At 37.9% G+C, this 21,125-nt stretch overlaps 1 protein-coding gene and 1 pseudogene across 5 annotated transcripts in view; both read left to right on the top strand.

The window, feature by feature from the left end:
- Window positions 1-21,125, top strand: part of PARD3B (par-3 family cell polarity regulator beta) — a 1,145,366-nt gene that overhangs the window by 288,114 nt on the left and 836,127 nt on the right. The gene's annotated exons all lie outside the window — the stretch shown is intronic.
- Window positions 508-1,584, top strand: LOC127491715 (heterogeneous nuclear ribonucleoprotein C pseudogene; annotated as a pseudogene).

Below are 21,125 nucleotides of genomic sequence, written 5' to 3'. Positions count from 1 at the left end.
CATTTCCTTTTTCATATCTAATTTTATTGATTTGCATCTTCTCTCTCTATTTTTGGGTTAGTTGAGTAAACGTGTGTCAATTTTTATTTTTTTCAAAAATCTAGCTCTTCTTTCCGCTGATCTTTTGTGTTTTTTTTTGTTTCAATTTCGTTGATTTCTTCTCTAATATTAATTCTTACTTCTTTAGGCCTAGACTTGACAATAGCTCAACTGATTCTTGTAGTTTCCCTATGTACTCACACCTTGTACAAAGTGCCTATTATTAAAGGCTTCTTCCATTATATTGCATTTGAGTACACATTATTCCTCATGGCTGGCATTTTCCAAAAACCAGGGCTACAAGAACCGAACCGTTGATTTTTGTGTTTTTGTGAGCAGAAAAAATCCAAATAGTTGTGACTTTGTTGTGGATCTCAAAAAGCAGTTGGCCTCTTCATGTAGAACTTGGGAGTAGGAGATACAGAATGGAATTTCTTCTCCCTCTCTCTTGGTTACATATCCCTGGAAATGTATGCTAATGAAACTTGTTTGAGTGAGTTTGATCTTCAGCTAAGGATTTTTGGCTTTGTGAAGAACCAATCAATTGCAACAGCTAGCAATGTTACCAACAAGACAGAGCCTCACTTCATGAACTGCCAAAAATTCACTGGGATTCTCAACACTCTTGTAGTCACAGTCTGACATGGGGCGGTCTTCTCAACATAAGGCAAAGTTGTGGGCTGCTGTGTTCTTAAGGGTTCAGTATGTTAATGAGAGAAATGCCTGAGCTGCTGTAGCAGGAGAGGATAGCAGAAAGATTGCTGGCCAGGTTTTAGATGTTAATCCGGCTGCAGAGCCAACAGTGAGCCAAGGAAAAAGCAGGTGTGCAATGATTTGCAGTGGAGATGTACGGCTCCTCTATTGACTTGGACTATGACTTTCAGTGGGATTGTTAGGACAGGATGTGCAGTTACCCACCAGCTGTTCCTCCTCTTCTTTGCTCAGGCTGTAGTGTTCTCTCAACACCAGCATGTTTCAAGAAACATAAGGTGGCTTAAATTCTAAGAGTGGAGAGTGAGGCTCTTCTTCCAAGTCTGGAAAGTTGAAAGGCGGTAACCTTGTTCAGATCATTAAGAAGGGGGGCCATTGCAGCCATTTGGGAAATAAAACACTGGCTGGAAGACACCACCCACCCACCCACTCTCTCTCTTCTTCTTCATCTCTGTAACTTTGCCTTTCAAATAAATAAATCTTTTTAAAAAATGAGTTGACCCAGATAGAACAAAATGGGTACTCTGCTGGAAAGCCTGGGAAAAACTGAAATGGAACAGAGCAAGCAAGTAGAGATGAAGAATACTAAGTCAGAAGAGGATCAGAGCAGGAGCTCACTGAAGAAGGATGAGACTGATGTGAACATGGAGCCTGATGGAGGTGGGGACGACTCCACTGAGGCGGGAAACCTACTGAGTGATGATGGTAGTGATGATGGGAGGATGACCAGCTGGAATTGCTCAGGGATGAAGGAAAAGAGGCTAAGGAAGGGGAGAGGATGACAGAGACAGTGCCAGTGGTGAAGATGACTCTTAATCACATAGTGAGGTTTAGGAATTTTATCCCATTATTTCTGCACCTAGGCACTTGTCTAAATAAATGTTCTCATGAGATCCTCTCCCCTACTGTCTTCAGCACATGCTCACTGTGCCATCCTTGTCCTTCCTGTGTTCATCAATTCATATTGCCCTGGGCCAGCTCCCATTTTCACTGCCTTGGATGCCTCTGGTGTTCTGTAAAGTCTTGCCCTATAATTTTTGCTTTTAATTTTGATAATGCCTATGACTTAACACAAAGGTTGTATGGTTTTTATCAGCTGTCTGCAAAATACTCTCATTAATGCAGGAAATATAGTACTTTCCATTCTTACATGAGTTTGGTATTTGCTACCCTAACTGCAAAGCCCATTCTATTTACTTGAGTAACACCTGGGAGCAGTTGTAAGTTAGAGGTGTATGTGTGTTCTATCCTACATAAAAATGCTGTGTGGGGCTGTTCAACACAACTGTAACAATGTAATTTTGTGAATGAGCATTGGCATGTCACATGCATCCTCTAGAAAAAAATGTATTATAGTAGTCTTAATATCTGCTTTCTAAAATTGATACTATGGATTATTTTTGTGAACGGCCTGATGTTGGGACCTTTTTTTCTCAAAGAAGTCCTTATTAAACCAGAAAAAAAAATAAACCATCACTTTGTTCCCACTTCACTTTGTGAATGACAAAAATGAGATCAGAGGGAGGTGGACTTCACTTAAGTGCCTAATTTCATCATGAAAATTGATTAGAATCTGAACATACCAATTCCCAGTATTGTTACTTCTCGTTTCACACTTACTTTGAAGCTATGTAAACATGCTTCTTTTAAGTTTCATACTTCCAAGGAAATTGATGCTGAAGCAAGAAACATCCCTGCATTCAACTTGAGGGCCTGTAGAAATAAAGGAAGACCACCCAAAAGAGAACAAACAGATGTTTTGTGTTTGATAGAGAGGTTCAAACACAGTGTAGAAACTGTAGTAGGCAAAGGTTCCTTTGTTCTTTGGTGGTGGCTGGCATGGTGAAGACAGGCAGGTTAACTAGAAGATACCAAATTTGACTGGTTTGGGGTGAAGGTTTGGGTTTTCTCTTGTTATTAGTCTTGTTTCTCAATTGAATACAGGGGGAAAAAAGCAGTGAGTCGTTGTTCCAACTGTAGTCAGCTAAGATCCAGCAATTATCTGTTTGTATAGTCAGTCAATCAGGAAAGCAGTTGGCCTGCTGTGTTTTCTTACTCATCACCTAAAGGAACCTGCACCGCTGAACAGCAGACTAGCTGAGGATGGCTCCAGGGAGAGGTTAGCATCTCTAGAAATAGAAAGTATGAGCCTCTGGAGGAGGCGATGGAAGGAGAAAGAAATAGGAAGAGGCAAGTGTAAATCTACTAGACTGAGAAACATAGAAGTAGGCTTACAGTATTTGATATTGTGCCATTTTTGCCTTAAGAGGGTGGATTGGAAGAGCTGACTTTCTTCCTGGGAGCTTTGTCAATCATGAATGTGACGAGGTAACAGTTTGGTTAGTTCTCTTGTTGCTTTGGTATCGGCAAGTCTCATATGCGTGGCTTTCCACAAATTTTTGCACCAAGATAATTTTCTTTTAACTCCATTTTCCATGAATTTTTGAAGTGCTCTTGTGTTTCTGGTGAGTGCCAAGCACGGAAGTCTTTATCTCAGACCCTGGAGTGAATAGGTGGCAACCACATGGGAGTCAAATATGAAATTTATTTTAAATTCTAAATTCCACAATCCCAAATATTATTCTGACAACTACCCACTAATGTTACTGTGACTTTCCATGGAGTTCTTGCCTCATTGTCCCAATGAGGATACAGAAATTTGGTGACAGGAAATATGGCAGCTGGTGACTACCATTCTCATTTGTCTTTGACTCCTACTCTACATTGTTTTTCACTTTTTTGTTGTTGAATCACTTTCCTCCCTTTACATCCTATGTACCTAAACTTTAGTTTGGCTACATGGTGAAGCTGAGGTCACCCTTCTGCTTATACTCATCGCACTGCACAGGAGTCCCGAAAGTGACTCCACTGTCATTTTTGTGGATGCTTCTAAAGAAATTCCAGTCATCATACATCAACTGGAAAGTTTAATGTTCAAGGAAGAGGGAGGAGGAGCCTATATCCTCAGCAAATATAAAATCCATATCGGTTGGCAGCAAAATGAGCTGACACTTGCTATCCCTCAAACCTGATTAGGCTTCCTGGTTGAGATTGTGAAAGATTTTATCTCTGTAACTAATGTCCCATGTCCTTGTGATGGAATGGAGATACTGTTCTTCTCTGGGCCTTCATATTCTGTGTGAATTATTGTTTCAGAATAGATCCAACTGCAGCCACTGTTTTCATCCAGTACTTGGCAATGGCAAAGATTCCTAGGCTGTCAAATTGGAGTAAGCTGGATTTTAATTCAATTCATTGGCCTGTTAACCTCTAAGGACAGAGAATAAGACTTAATTTTATGTACTTAGAAATACCACAGAAACTTTCATGAAAAATATATTATCATTCCTTTAACCAAAATGTTAGAGATTCCTATTTTAGTTGTGATATTTTAAAAATGTTGTTAAAATGTTGATAGATTAGGGCTGGCACTGTGGTGTAGTGGGTTAAGCCTGCAACACTGACGTCCCCTATGAGCACTGGTTTGATTGCTGGATGCTCCACTTCTAAACCAGCTTCCTACTAATTTGTTTGGAAAAGCAGCAAAAGATAGTCCAAGTTCTTTGGCCCCTGCGCCTACATGAATGATCCAGATGGAGTTTCTGGCTCCTGGCTTCGATCTGGTCCAGGCCTGGCCATTTGGGGAGTGAACCAGTGGATGGAAGATCAGTCTCTCTCTCTCTCCCTCTGCCTTTCAAATAAATAAATAAATCCTTTAAAAATTGAGAAATAATAGTTTTCTCTTGGAAATAGGAGTTTTTAACAATTCTCCAATAATGGGGCTAGCACTGTGGTACAGCAGGTTAAAGCCCTGGCCTGAGGTACCAGCATCCCCTATGGGCATGAGTTCTAGACCCAGCTGCTCCTCTTCTGATCCAGCTTTCTGCTATGGCCTGGGAAAGCAGTAGAAGATGGCCCAAGTCCTTGGGACCCTGCACCCATGTGGGAGACCCAGAGGAAGCTCCTGGCTTTGGATTGGCACAGCTCCAGTCGATGTGGCCATCTGGGGAGTGAACCAGTGGATGGAAAACTCCTCTCTCTGTCTCTACGTCTCTCTGCAACTGTTTCTGATAAGTTAAATAAATCTTTAAAAAATAAACAAATAAAAATAAAAAGAATTTCTCCAAACTATTTCCATATATATGTATAAAATCATATATAAGGAGTCTTCAAAAAGTCCTAGGGGCAAGGGTGAACATTTGGTCAAGCAGATAAGTTGTCCTTCGAGATACCTGAATTCTGTGTCAGAATGCCTGTGTTTGGTCCCTGCTGTAATCTTGATTCCAGCTTTCTGCTAATGCAGACCTTTTGAGGCAGCAGGTGATGGCTTAGGTAGTTGGCTATTTTCTCCCAGTTAGAGAGACTTGGATTGAATTCCTGGATCCCAACTTGGGCCATTGTTGACATTTGAAGAGTGAACTAATGAATGGGAACTCTCTCTCTCTGTCTTGTCTTTTCCTTTCTCTCCCCACTTCCTTTCTCTGACTCTAAAATAAAGAAAAAGTGAATGGAAAATGTGGTTTATCTTTTAATTCTTCTATGATAAATCTTTGACTTTAATGAATTTTTGAGGATTATAAAAATTAATTTATGTCACTTGGCTTTTGTTTTCTAGAAAGTTGTTGCCGCATATCTTTTGATTCTTGTCCTATACAATGATGCTCCCTGAGTTTTCTAGTGATTTATGTGTTTGCTCAAGAAACAAATACTAAAAATACAAGTCATTATGTGTGTAAAATTTAAATATAGCAGCGATTCATAGTCACAGTTGTTGAAATACTATCATTTATTGAACTAATGCATCAATTCAGTTTTGTCAAAATCCTACTATTTATACATTTTTGCAAATCTGCATAGTGGTAGAAATGCATAAAATTATAAATCATGGGGAGCTTTTTATAATGCAGAAAGAAGCCAGTGACAGAGGTGAGGATTTGTTCATGTATTACATGAAAATATTAATTTAATTGGTTTCCTTTAAAGCTTTTGTAGAAATGGCAGTGATAGTTAAAGAAGTAGGAAGATAGTTCATGCTTAGTTAAAGAGATCTGGGCTTCTCTTTTGTTAATGAATGGCTTCAAAGCTGAAATTTGCATTAGGAACATTTAATGTGATAATTTTAAAAGTACCCATTAGTTTGACACTTTTAGTATAACAAAACTGAATTCTAGTGAAATTGAGACATGGGAAAGTATAGTAGTGGATATTAGGAAAAATAATCTGATCACAACAAAAATTATGGCTTTGCTTGGCAATCTGTCCAAATGAATTTCAAAGATTTCAAAAAAATGCATGCTAAATGTGCTTTACTACAGTTTTGAAATAGATTAAAATTATATGCAAATTAATGCAAATGATGTGACTTCAGGATTAAGGTTTAAAGCACTATGTTCATTTCCTGGAATAAATGGCTGCTAAATGAATGAATGCATAAATATTTAGGGGTAAATGAAAGGAATGAATCAGTTTTTCACTTTGAAAGCTGCTATTTATGTATTTTTTGTCTACCAAAGGGACAATTTTTAGTCATACTCAAAATAGAATCCTCATAGTATGAGGTTTCGATGCAAGTTCAACCTGCTCAATCTGGAGCAACTCAGCGAAGATCACCTAGCCCTGGTATGGTGCAGTGCACCTGAGCCCCAGTGTGTTCTCAGCACCCATTCACTCACTGGAACACATACCACTGAATACCCACGGAGAGTCAGGCACTGTTTTAGATGCATCACTATGGACCTTGAAACAGCAATTGTTGCTGTTTTTGACACCTATTCAGTCTTTTAAATTTCCTCTTCCTTTGGATTCTGCCATGCTGCATTTTCCTAGCTTTCCTTCTCTTTCTGCAAAATTTGCTTCCTTTTCAATCTCCTTTTCTAACCTTGCCCTGGGAGCTCCCTGAGGCTCAGTTTTTGCCCTCTGTTCTTTCTCTGCTCCAGTGATTCTCAACCTTGGCTATGATCACAACCTCTGGGGTGAGGCCCAAAGCATGAACAAATCTGAAAAGCTCCATAAGTAATTCTGATGTACAGCTAGAGTTGAGTGCAATATTTTATACTGTGGTCCAGGGAATTGTTTGTGTCTCAAAGCTTCACTTACGTCTCTACTGATTAGTGTCACACCACTATCTTCTTTCACTTAAGTGCCTGTTCTGTGTTCCTGGCTAACCAAGAAGATATTTCCATTTAGAAAAAGTATTTCCCTGCTTTATCTACAAAATATCTCTACTCATAATGTATTTGTTCTTTAACTCCAGTGACAAATAATGGTTTTGGAGTTTCCTTCTTTGTCTATTCAATCTCTTCTGTACAACCATAGCCAGTCTAACTCCCTGACAAAGCCTGTGTTAGCTACTGCTTTCCTCCAAATGTTTTCACCCTGTCTTGCCTGGAGGGTCAAATTAAAAATTCTTACCATAGAAAATAAAGTTTCAAAAGTGAAGGGCCACAGTGCAGAACCCATGTTTCAGCTCTTTGAAAGGCTGTGACTTCTATCATTCTACGTGAAGCCTGCTCTGATTTGCCAAAGCCCTGGCTACCTTTTTTTACCATGTTTTATTGATGGTATACGTAATGCCTTGAGTCATACTTGTGTTACTAGAATTTGTCACCTGTAAGACAAATCCTGACTGCTCTTTTCCAGAAACCTGGGAATATGATCTATGTTCTTATTTTTGTTTATCACAGACATTTGTTTTTAGAGATATATCTATTTATTTTGACAGAGTTACAGACAGAGACAGGGAGACACAGAGAAACAGAGCTTCCATCTGCTGGTTCACTCCCCAAAAGGCTGCAAGGGCCAGAGCTGGGCCAGGCAGAAGCCAAGAGCTTCATCTGGCTCTCCTACATAGGTGGCAGAGGCCCAAACACTTGGGCTGTTTTTTGCTGCCTTCCCATTAACATTAGAAGGGAGCTGGATTGGCAGTGGATCAGCTGGGACATGAGCCAGTGCCCATAAGGATGCTATTGTCGCAGGAGACTTAACCCCCAAGGCTGCAATGTTGGTCCCTATCATACACATATTTAATGAGTCAGCAAAGGTGATGCGAAGTTAAGGGTTTCAGCAGAAGTATAAGGAATTTAAAAGCGAGACATAGCCTATTATACACTGTGTTCTCTAAGTTCAGAATCAACTAGTATTCACTGAATATTATGTGCTAGAAACATATTCCTATTTTTTAATTTTTATATAAAGTAGTCAGGGTACTTTAAAAAGGTTCTAAAAATTTGCTTAAAGTATAAGTTTATTTTAATACAAAATTTTTGAAATCTATGCTTAATTAATCATAGTACATATTTTCCATGGACTTGTCGAAGAAACTTTCTGTTGTCCCAATGGGAAGACTGAAGCCCAGCAACACTGATCAGCTTTCTTCATATTCTAATCTTGCCCGTGATTCCTGTTTTGGTTCCATTGTTCAAATCTAGTACTTAGCCTTTCTGACTATTTATGTTCTTGGAGGTGGCATGTGATTGTGTCCTTTTTATTTCATTAGCATTTTCCTTTCATGAAATTCATTTGGCTTGATTGGCAGTCACTAAAGTGCTAGTAAATAAAAAGAGGTATGAGAAAGCTCATGAGATAGATTGAATTTACTAGCTCTGCCTCCACGAGGTATTCCAGATCCAGTCCCAAACAGAACTGGCACTGGTCAAGCAGCAGCTTTTAGCACTGAATCACAGGGTGTTTTCCCTGATACCTTGTCTGTAGAGCTGACGCTGTAGAAAACTGTACTATTTAGTCATATGAACAGACTGTCTTTCCTTTGATATGCCCAAACTGGGAAGGTAAGGGGGATTGAAATCAAAAGCATAATGTTTGTATTAGGAGCCAAACTAACATGGGTATTATCAAAGAAACTTTAAAGAACTGGGGTTTGAACCTTGCCATTATTGTTTGAAGATTCCAATCATGTTGACCAAGATGTATCCTTCAAGAGAGGGATGAATTTTCTGACCACTGTCTCTGTGAAATGGGAAATGAGGCCAGGGTTCTCCTGGTTGCAGTTTTGTTCAGGCCACAGGAGACCATGGATGCCTTCCGTCCTCTCTAGCTAGGGAGAGGGGAATTGAGCCAATGAGTAGTCACTCAGGAAGACTACTAACTCATTAGGTCTCTGATATATGTGTAAGTTCATTTTCATAATTTGGACTTAACAAGTGGAATTTAGAATACAGAATTTAATTCCAGCTGTATTTGATAGAAGGTACCTATTGCACTATCAATATGATAACTACTTTTGTTATCTAAGTAACTGGATGCTTATACTTACCATTTTTTTTATTAACTGAATAAGTAATAGGCTGTAACTATAAAGGCAACTAAATTCTCTTGTCTGAACTCTGTGATTACAAAAATGTGTCTCAATAGCTTTGTTTTCTTAGATGTTACCTTATTTAAAATTTTTACTTGAACTTTGCTGTGAATAGAAAAATTAGGAGTAGGAGTTGAACTTCAAAGGGAAATGTAATATTATTCTTCTAGCTAAGTTGCTGAGATCAAAAGCTTTTGAGAGTTGACCTAGGTGGCCATTATAAGTAATTGGAAAAGGAGTACAATTTCTTATTACAGCATCTAAAAATGAGAACAACATTTTTTAAATATCACATTTATTTAAAAACTTGCAGAAACTCAATCCACATGTCTTAATTAGGAGCCACTATGAAGAAACACATTTATTGCTTTCATAACTTGTGATCAGGAATAAAATGCCCCTTATTTAAGCTCTACCTAGCAGAAATATTAAAATTAAGTGTGGAGAAAAAGTAGAAGATGGTGATATTCCAAAGATATACAAGAACAGAGTTGGATTGCGATTACAGGGAAATGGACTGTCTTCCACATCCAAACCAAGTCTAGTGAATTTCCTTGGATTATTTTTATGAATATTTGGAAGCTAAATAATGAATTGCTTATTAGACAAAAGGCTTCTCATCATATTGACTCATATTGTAGTTTCTATTTTACACTAAGGAGATTTTCCTATTTGAAAGGGAACTATTCCAGTCAATGGGGTTGCATCACTTTCATGAAAGAAGCTTTTGGAAAATTTTTACTGAAATATAAATAAATTGTTTTGCACAGAATTTGTATCATTGGGCCTGTGGGTCCTGAATATCTAAGGATGCTAACTTGGAGAGCCACAAGTTGAATGTCCTATTACCATTTTGCTGATCTTAAAAACAAATTAACTATATTCCATTATTTGATTTTTGTAACATATACTTGTACAACATTTTGATTTTTTTTTGTTTAGAATCAGTTTTATGGTAGTTCACTTTTCTATATGGATGGTAATCAAATATCAAAAATGAGAAAATATGCAATTCTCTCATGTATACCCTTGTCAGTCTGTACTCTGTTCATGTTGTAAGTTGTTGCTCTTCACAGGGAGAAGGGATGGATGAGCCACAGTGAAAGAACTATTAGAGTAGATAGCACAGGGTGTGGCGTTTCGTGCATGGTTGTGATCAGTTGTGTGTGGAGAGGTCCAGTAGAGGCACAAGAAGCCTGGCAGAGAGCAAGAGATGAGAGTAATCTACAAAAGGTAGTGTATCTTGGATTATGAAGAGTGCATTGTCCTTGAACAGTGACAAAATATTCAGAGGTTCAGCCATGGCTGTGCCACAAACATAGCTGTATTCTAAAAGTTTTTTTTTTTTCTCTCAATGCAGTGCACTTCATTTTCAATGACATCTCCTACTGTTAATTATTAGTTGTCTTCAAAATCTCCAACCCCACTTACATAGCACAGTATGCTGGGCACTATAAAGAGAAAATGAACACCTGGTCCCTATCATTAAAGAGCTAATATGCCTTGAAACCAAAGAGCTGTACAGATGTAAGGTAGCATTATTACTGTAGTAAAAAAAGGAAGAATTGTTCTAAGCAGGCAATTAAACATACAGAGGAAGATTTATAGAACCGAAAATACCCTCAAACCCTAGCTTGTTATCTAACAATGCTTTCATTTATTGTGAAAAATGGTGAATGCAAATACATGCCCTTTATGGTTTGATCATCAACAATTTCAACTTTGCATAAATGGACACCACACTAGAGATAAATCTTGAAGAGTCCAGGCATCCAGCATTGAAAATATCCGTCGATATTTGCTGGTAATTTTGTTATAGCTGCCAAGATTTATATAACCCTACCCTTTTCTCCCACAGTTGAAGAAAAGAACTGAGAGGTTTTACAGAATGGCCTTTTGTTTCTTGGCTCTTAGGACAGCTCAGCCCGAGCTCTAAATAAAGACTCTACTTCCCAGAACAACATTGTTGGTGATTTAATTTAGCCACAAACACCCATTGGCTCATGCCTTCTCGGTGTATGTACCCTTTTAATATCTTAGCATTAAGTTGGAATAAAATGAAGGGCCTGTAACATGGCCCAGCAGCCTCTCGAGATTCATCCTTGGCCCTCTTCCTTGCTCCTGTGCCCCAGTCACAGAAGCCTCTCATTTCTTTCAGACTAACAAACTCCCCCAGCCCCCCAGCACTCATGACTTAGAACATTTATTGCTAGTATATTTATTGGTGAGTATCTGCTTTTCCTGTTCCTTCAACTGCTGTGTTATCTTCATGAGAAAATGTATTGAGTTTTATCCATATGCCTAGTGCCTAGCGCAGAATAGAGGCTCAGTAAATACATATTTATTGGTGTTGTATGGAAGGAGGAAGGACTAAGAGTAGGGCTCAGATAATCATTGGAAATAGAATTCTTCAGTTTTAAAGGATTTAATAATTAAAGCAAATATATGCTGAGGCAAGTTAGACTCCTATGGATGAGCTACATTACTGTGGTGCTGGATAAAATGAGTTTAAGTGAAGGTAATATTATGTATATCTGGCCATTACAAAAACACGAGCAAAATATACTTTATAATATTAAATCTTGAGTAGTGTGTATATGTTGATTAGTTATTATCCTCACTAAACAGATGATCAGGAGGAGTCCATTTCCATATTCAGGAGATATTTTGAGCATCAATCAACTGGAGCTTAAAGGACAAGGGAGAGGAACTTGCTCTTACCCCGTCCCACTCCCACAATTCAGCAGCAGAGTTGATTAAACCCAAAATGATCAAATCACTTTTACTGTGTCAGCCATGGGCTGAAAAAGGCACCTGCACTTTATGAATAGATGAGTAATTGTTTTCAGCCCTGATTCTAAGTACCCTGTTGATTGCTGTCGTGAGATGGGGTTGAAAAAGCACTAGGATTTGAACTGGAACACCTGGATTTGAGTCCTAGTGTCACCGCTTTATTCATTAAACCAGGGACAAGTCACTTCACCTCACCGAGAATGATTTCATTTATGAAGTGGTGCACTGCAGGATTCTTTCCGTATCAAATAATATAGTCTCAGGAAAGTTGTGGGAGAACTGTATGTGAAACTGAAGTGAAGTCTTTGGAGTCGTGTATGTGTTGGCCGTAAGGAATGCTCTTCCCCTTCGTATGAATGCAGGAACTGTGCCCTGTCCCCACTGTGCAGCATCGTCCCTAGGAAATGCATTTTGATGCAGGAGTGATCATCATGCAGCAGTGAATCCACACGCTTTGGGAGTCTGTGGGTGTGGGGAAGGTGACTCTTGAATGGGACATCAGGGAAGTGTTTTTGGAAAGAAACAGCATGATTGTCAGCTGCATGTGGTTTCCGGCTGACATCCCATTTCTTGTTCTGTGGATGCACCTTGTTCTCCTTTCTTGTCCTCGTTTCTGGCTTCTCTTCCTTGCTTCCCTTGTCTCCTCCTTCCTTATCCCAGCCACGCTGTCGCTTTCCCATCCGTGCCGCGGCAGAAGTGCGGTGGGTGAAAAAGGAACTGTATTGACCTTAGGAAGGAGCAGCTGCAAGTATAGTTTTTGACATAAAACAATCCATTATAACCCCTCACTTAGTTTTTTTTTTTTTTAAGTTATCAACTGCATTTGAAGACAAGGAGAAATACATCCCTCAAAGCATTTTTAAATTAATTTTTAAGGTGAAAGAAGTTTTTGGCTTCATTGACAGCTTTTTATTTTTTATCCACTGGTTAATCAAAGGTAGTCTGGGGCTTGCATGGGACAATTAAGTATATAGTTACTATTATATTTATCAAGAGAGACATAGTGTGTACTGTTATTATATTTTAGAAAGAATATTTGCATGTCCTCAAAATTAGAATTTTGCATCTCTGCAATTTAGTAAGAAACTTGAGGGCTATATATTGTAGAGAAAATTGTCATGTATTTCTAAAATAGCTTTAGGTTATAATGTAGAGCAACAAAATCATACATATATGGCTAAGTGCACATATGTGAATGTGTGTGCATGTACATGTGCTCATATGAAGATGTGAAGAAAATATAACACGAGGCACTTATTTCTGGTAGATGGGATTATGGTGAATTTTCTTTATGGTGGTTTTTAGAACATTTTCACAATGATTATGTACTTCATCATAAAAATATCATATAAGTAAATTTTTACATGTTTATAAACTCAAAGAAAAATTGTGCCCTTTGAAATGTAAGGCCTTTACAGCAACAGTATTCCTCCTGTTTTTAAATCACACTTTCAGTACTCAAGTGAGATGTTTCACCTTTAGCAACATGAGGCTTTTAATTAACAGCCAGTGGTGTGTGATTGGACCCCCGATGTGGCATACTTTCACTTGAATTCCTATAATGCAACATACATTCTGGTAATAGCAATGAAGTTGCCAGTAAGTTTTCATAATTAATAAGATTATATAAGAACCTTAGCTTCTCCTCTTTATTTTTTGACAGTAATTAGTCCAAAATATACTTTTACAAGATGCCTCATCTTTTAAAAAAAATGTAGAGATGCATCAGTGGCTAGTACACTCAGTTTAACAACTTTTTATGAAAGGGAGAGAGAAAAAGAGAGGGAGAAGTGAAGGGGGTAGGGAAAAGATAGAAAGAGAGAGGCAGGCACAGGAAGGTTTAATCTACTGGTTCACTCCTCCAACACCCACAATGGCTGGGATGTACAAGGCTAAAGCCAGGAGCTGGCCACGGAATCTGGATCTCCCATGTGGGTGGGGGGGACTAAGTACCTGAGCCTGATTGTATCACCTGATACCTCCCAGGCTACACATTAATGGAAAGCTGGAATGGAGAATGTTAGATGGGCCTCAAACCCAGGCACTCCCATAAGGGGGACAGGTATCCCAAGTGGCAACTTAACTGCCACGCCTAATGCCTTCCCCTAGTCCATCTGTTATTAACTTAAGTTGATTTCATTGATTTAAAAGGGCTAAGAATTTTGTGTTTTGATTTCTTCTCATTAATAAAAAATAAACAGGGCTAACAATTGTATTTCTAAAAGAGAGCTTTACCTGAGTATATACAACCAGCTTTGTGAGTTGATGAATTTGGGTAAGTGTGCATAGAGGCCCTGGGGACAGCCACCTGATGTTGGGGAGCTCACTCTACAAGATTTAACCCTAGCTGCTGTCCTGGATGGCGTGTCCCATTTACAAATTAGCACCAAACCTCTGCTAGGTTTCTACTATTAGGTAAAAAGTGCTTGGGGTATTATTATTATAACATAATGCTTACTCCTTATCTTTATCTCATGGCTTCACAAAGCACCATGATGAAGTTGATGAATTAGGTTAGTTAGGCACATGCTATCATGTCAGTGGTACATTTTCTGTCACATTTTTTGTGGACATTGTATGGAAATAATAGTGTTTTCTTATTTCTTCTGTAGTTTTAGGAAAACACCTAAGTGTCAGCTGTATAACTTGCTCAACAAACTTTTCCTACTGATTGACATTGTATTTTCCATTTTTGCTTTAAAATTATACTTGAGTCTGTCTACAGCATGTGCTGACTTCTTGAGTATACCCTGGGCTTAATCTGATGTGGCCATGACATTCAAAGTCCTTAATTCTCTGTGCATGCTTTTAGAGAAGAGTAGGGAGGGAGGGAGGAAGGAAAGAGCAGGAGGTGGTTTGTTTTAATCTCACTGTCTCTTACACCCATAGATCTCCGGACCTTCCACATTTTCCATCTTTCTTATTCCTTTTTTTTTTTTTTTTTTGCACTTTCACATTCTCATACCCAAGAGTAAATAGAAAAGGACAGAACTTCCACACTTAGTAAGTATGAACAACAGGAAGAAAAATTATACTAACAGTCTTAACTATTCATAAATAATAGCTGTTTTTGTTCAGTATCATACTTTGAAAAGGAGTTAGACTAGAAGTTGAAAACTTGGATAGAAAGCTCTCTTCGTATATACTGCTGGGTTTCTGGAAGTTTCTCTGTATCAAGATGTCTGCCTCATTTAACAATAAATTGTTAATGCTACTTAAAAATATATTAATTTAGTTTTCTTAAAAATAGCATCCCTTTCTTCTGACTTTTTAGTCCTATTTTCCCTATCTCCCAAAGCACATATTTGGAGAGATTTACATTCTTTAACACGTTAGAACCTAAATAACTTAGGCAATCTAATATTAATTGAAAGAGCTTTTATTAAGTTACTCAGCAGTAATACTTTAAATTGCATAAAATATAGTTGAATAAAAATTGAAAGGTCACAAATTAAAGGGTCAAGAAAAATTTTAATAAGAAGCATTTCCACATTCAGGTTATCTGTGATCATTCTGGAGGAATAATTTAATGGTCTTCGCAATGTACGGAAGCATTTTCTTAATGACAAATTCTGCTCTAAAGCCATTTTTTTCTTCATAAAATAACTATATAAAATAGGAAGTGTCTCTTTTCCAACTTTCACTGTTTAATAAAAAATGATTCTTAAAATATTGATTCTTATACTAGTCATTGGCATATTTTTTCCTAGTGGTAGCGATACAAACTGTTCTTCGTAGAGTGTTTTGCATTTTGTAATGCTTATGAAGTGTAAGGACTTCCAATGTTTCCACTTTGATACTGCTTTTGATCATGGTTGTCTTTGGATAAGCGTTAACATACATATTGAATTAATGCCCAGCTGTTTTAGGGCTCAATCAGTGGCCAAATTGATCTTGAAGATGGTGCAGCTTCACTTGAGATGAATGGATCAATTAGATTAGAGAGTAGGAGGGAGTCCATTAGTGTTAAATGCCTCAAACTTCAAGTTTACAGGTTTGAGTCCTTTCGATTTATACCATATGTAGTAGTCAAAATCAGTACTTTACAAGTATTTAACAAAAGTATACACTTAATCATGTTTCCTTTAAAATGTAGTCCAAATAAAGATGGAAATGCACACTTCACATTCATTTATAAACTGTGCAAGATTTACTAACTATGAAATCGTGCTTGATAGAATTTATTATGTGTAAGAATAACTTTAACTGTCATTCTGTCACTGTGCTTATTTGAAAAACGCCATTTCCCACCTGAGCACTACTGAACACAGGGGTAGATTTCAGTATCTGTTTAGTGCATGTAAATTGTAGGAATGGAATAATATGGAAACCATTCTTTCATGTTCTGAAAAAAAAAAAAACCTTATTGTTGTAGATTTCTAAGTTTGAGTCTTTCACTTGCTAGTATACATGGAGTAAATGAAACACTTACTGTCAATTGCTCAGGTTGGAAGTGAGCTAGCCCTTACCCAAAGACTCAACTTCTTCCTCCTCCAGATTACTCAGGTTAGTGTAAATGTATGAAAACATTGAAGTTATAGAAGTTGGACTAGTGTTGCAGTGTGGCAGATCCAGCTGCTGCTTGTAACACTAGCATCCCATAATCAAAGTGCTGGTTGGAGTCCCAGCAAATCTACTTCCAGGCTAGTTTTTTGATGATGTGCTTGGGTAGGCAGCCAAAGATGGGCTGAGTACTTGGGAGTACCCATGTGAGAAACCAGAATGGAATTCCTGGCTACTGGCTTCCACATGGCCCCAGACCTGACTGTTGTGTTCACCTGGATAAACCTGGTAATGGAAGATCTCTGTCTCTGTGTCTCTCCCTGCCTCCCTGTCTCTCTTGCTATGCCTTTCAAATAAATAGATATATCATTAAATTAAAAAATAAGGAAGTGAAGATAATCATTAAATTTGTTTCCCCCCTTATATGATCTTCAGAAAGTATCTTTCAACTCTTTTCAAAAATGTTGGAGTGGGGCTGGCGCCATGGCTCACTTGGTTAATCCTCTGCCTGCAGCGCCGGCATCCCATATGGGGACTGGTTCTAGTTCGGTTGCTCCTCTTCCGGTCCAGCTCTCTGCTGTGGCCCAGGAAAGCAGTGAAGGATGGCCCAAGTCCTTGGGCCCTGTACCTGCATGGGAGACCAGGAGGAGGCACCTGTTTCCTGGCTTTGGATTGGTGCAGCGTGCTGGCCGCGGTGGCCACTTGAGGGGGGTGAACCAGCGGAAGGAAGACCTTTCTCCCTGTCTCTCTCACTGTCTGTAACTCTGTCAAATAAATAAATAAATAAATAAAAATTGTTGGAGTAACTTGGACAGTGTTTAATATAGTAAAAGAACACAGTTGCATATTATATAAGGAAAACAGTAGTTTGTCCCATCTAATTGCCATGGAAATGGAGGAATTTGGTGCGTTGGTTATTTTTCCTCATAGTGAACATTTTTAATTCAGTCAGATTGTTCCCATGTCCTAGACTTTGACAGGAAAAACACAAGGTGTCTTGTCCTTTGGTGTTATTTTCTTAAAGTTGCAGGATTCCTCTGATAATTTTTCTTCATTTGTGCTTGGTAGGGTTCCTAGTATCCTCTGTGATAGGCTGAATGCTGGTGGTGAAGATGGTAGCATTGCTCAAAACACTCAGAATAGAATGAAAATCACAGCCCCAAGGCGTTCCCTTAGGAATGGAAAGGTAGAAGGTGCCAGTCCACTTTGAGAGACCTTGCCCTAATGCAAACTTACCAAATATTGGGCAACATAGGGAAAAATGCCCTAAACCTAACAGCGTGCCTTATTTTTCTTTTTAACTTTACAAAAGCAAAAACATGCCACTACTGTATATTGACTGAGAAATGCCACGAATAACATTCTAGACCATTGTTTTAGTGCCAGTATTTTCAGGTATACTGGGAAATGTTACTGTTTAAATGATTTTGTTTTTAAGGATGTACAACCACAAAATATACAACTTTTGGCTTAAGTATGATGAATATACATTTTTATGTATGAATATACATTTCCTGTGGTTTATTTTTTCCTATTTGAAGAGAACACGATATTATCTCTTACTCTTTCTCTGGGCTATTGGGAATATGATAGCTCCTCAATTACATTTGAAAGACATTAAGTCTTTTAAATGGCTATTGTACAAAATACAAATTAGCAGTCTTGTAGCACAGTAATGTGTAGCTAACTTTTTTGCAAAAATAAAGTGAAGGTGTTTTTTTAATCCAATTTAAGAAATTAAATCTTTAAAATGAGGGAATACATTTTAACATTGTAGGAATTTGTGAAATAGAATAGCAGACTCAGTTCAGGTGTGTTCAGATGAGTAGCAAGATTCATGTTGGTAATATTCAAGAAGGTTCAGTGGACAAATAGAACATTGAGTATATAAAATACTCCACATCAGACTAAAATTATTTTAAAAATTAAAATTTTCCCCGTTTATTTAAGTTTTCTTATGTTAGATTTGTTCCCGTAGCAGAATATTGAGTTTGTGTGTACTTGTGTGTGTACACTTATTTGCAGATATTTTTCAAAGCAGTAATCTCCCAAACCTTCCCTTAATCTCTCCAGTATCTAAAATGAGGTGATACAAAACTCCCAGGTGTCTACTACATGTTAGATCTGTTGACACTGGTGTGGTTGCATGGGTGGTAGTGGGAAGAAGAAAAATGATAATACAGGATTTATGTGCTGCACCATTAAGGTGGTCTCGGCTGCTTTCAATTCTTTTAAAGAATGGTACTTTCTCAAATGAGAAGGATTAAATAAGTGCCTTTAAAAAAAGAGAAACAATCTGTTGACAGAATCTGGTATGAAGAGTTATTATAAAAGATAAGAGGATCAGTGCCAGAAAGAGAATGGGGGTGGAGAATCTAATAATTAAATTTCTTAAGATGTGCCTGAAAAATTATAGGGATTTTCCCATTTAAATTTATCTTGTAAAAACTCCCAAGAGGAGGAGGATGGTTTTTTGTTGCAGCTGGTTAGGATTTAGGAGCAAATGCCTGGAAAAAATGACTTTGAGATGCATTTTTTAAACTTTAAAACATTTCAAATCTTTGTTCAAACCTGACTTCTGATGGAAAATACTCACACATACGTTAGGCCTGCCCCGTGGGCTGCTTCCCTGTTTTCTCCAGAGTGGATTTACTGACAACTGCTGCCTTTGCTCCTTAAAGCTGCTGAATTCCTTCAAGGAAAGCGGAGTCATTAGGAAATATACTAGAATAGGGGAAAGTAGGTCATTTTATTAGACTTGGCAAAATTTCTGCTAGCTTCAGATTCATGAGAGCTGTGGCTCTCCAACTGTAGACTTCATCGAACTTCCCTGGAGAGCTTATTCAAACACAGATTTCTAGGCCCTCCTGGAAGAGTTTCTGATTCTGTCATTTTGAGCTGGGGCCTGGGAATTTACATTTCTGCCAAGGTCAACACTTTGAGAATTGCTACAGTAGTGCAAGCTTAGAGAAGACACATTGGACAAGTCTTGCTGTAGCAGGTAGCATCACAGTTGTACAGATATGGGGACTACCAATGGTTTGTTATTATACTGTAGTTGGCCTTGAGAGTTAAGCTTCTGTCCAACACCATGAAGTAAGAAATAGTATGTCCATACGGGAAAGTCACCTGTCCAGAACTCACTTCCCTTAACTGCCCACAGTGTGACTATATTTGAATTTCAGTTTTCATGTGTTTGGCTCTGAAACTTCACTTCTTTGAATGAGAACATCTATGTTATTGGTATTCAGAGGATCTTACATTTCCTTATATTTTTACCAAGGAAAAAAATGATTTCCAAAATTATATTCTGACCTCACATCCTCCACTCATAGCAGTTTTATGTACAGGTAGTGGTAAGGCACAAATGCAAGAGGAGAGATCTAAATTCTGTCAAATGATTTTAACCAATTAGGAGAAAAGAGACAAACTATTAGTTAATGAGAAACACCTATGGGTCAGGACCTATGCTGAGAAGAGATTTTATCTACTCATAAATGAATAGTTCCCATCTACTCATAAATGAATGTTTCCCAAAGAAACTTACTACCTTTAAATATTTATATTCATTTTTATTCAGTCTAGTGGTAAGGAGTAATGTACTTTTCCTGGTATATAAGTTACTCAAACGTTCCTAAGTAATATATTCATCCATCTATATCTGAGAGAAAAAATTTTTATTACCATTATTGTAAATCACAGATATGAGAAAAAAATCAGGAAAGTAACTCAAACTGAACCATGGACAATGGTCATTTAAAGTTATTTGGAGGGAAAGAATGTGGCTTCGCGGTTAAGACACCCAAGTCACACATCACAGTTTCTGAGTTTGACACTTTGCTCTGGCTCCTGGTCTTGGTAATGCAGACATCAAAACAGGCCAGGACATTAAGTGATTGGGTTACTGCCTTCCATGTGGGAGACCTGAATTGAGTTCCTAGGTCCTGGTTCCAGCATTCTCTGACCATTGTAGCCATTTGATGAGTGAACCAGTAGATGGGAACTTTGTCTCCTATCTCTTTGTTTTTAAATTAAATTATTTTGAAAGGATTTTTATTACCAATATAAGCTTAGTAGATATAAAAATGCTAATTTAATTATTTTAATATTTAATTTTTAAACATAATTTAATGGAAATTCAACTTTATGAAATATGAAGGGGCACAGCAGATTAAGCCACCACTTATGGTGCTGGCTTCCCATATGGGAATGTCAGTTTGAGATTCAGCTTCTCTGCTTCCAAACCAGCACCCCACTAATTCATCAGAGAAGGCAGGAAGGATGGTTCAAGTTCTTGGGCCCTTGCCACCTATGTGGGAGACTGTGATGGAGTTATTGGATCCTACTTTGGGTCTAGCACAGTGCTGATTGTTGCAGGCATTTAGGGAGTAAAGCAGCAGATAGAAGATCTCTTTCTCTAAGATCTCTTTCTCTGCCTTTCCCCCTTTCTTGTTACTCCTCCTTTGAAATAAATAAATACATAAATAAATACATCATTTAAAAAAATATAAAAAATGTTCTCACTGAGAGATTTTTGTAATGTGTTATTTAAATATCAAATTTCAGTGGAAATTTTTGGTACTCATCTGAACATCTAAGTGGCAGAGCCCATGTGCTGTGTATAATTTTATACTAAATGCTTGCTTGTAGTGCTGCAGATTATTTATCATATGATGGGAGCCAGTAAGTATTCATTTAACAAGTCATAAAGGTTTGCTTCTTGTTTTTTTGAAAGCTTTTATTTAATAAATATAAATTTATAGGT

Source organism: Oryctolagus cuniculus, chromosome 3 (genome assembly GCF_051225735.1).
Source record: "Oryctolagus cuniculus isolate XC-2025 breed Fujian yellow rabbit chromosome 3, ASM5122573v1, whole genome shotgun sequence".
Lineage (NCBI taxonomy): Eukaryota > Metazoa > Chordata > Mammalia > Lagomorpha > Leporidae > Oryctolagus > Oryctolagus cuniculus.
This window is presented reverse-complemented; position numbering and strand designations above follow the sequence as displayed.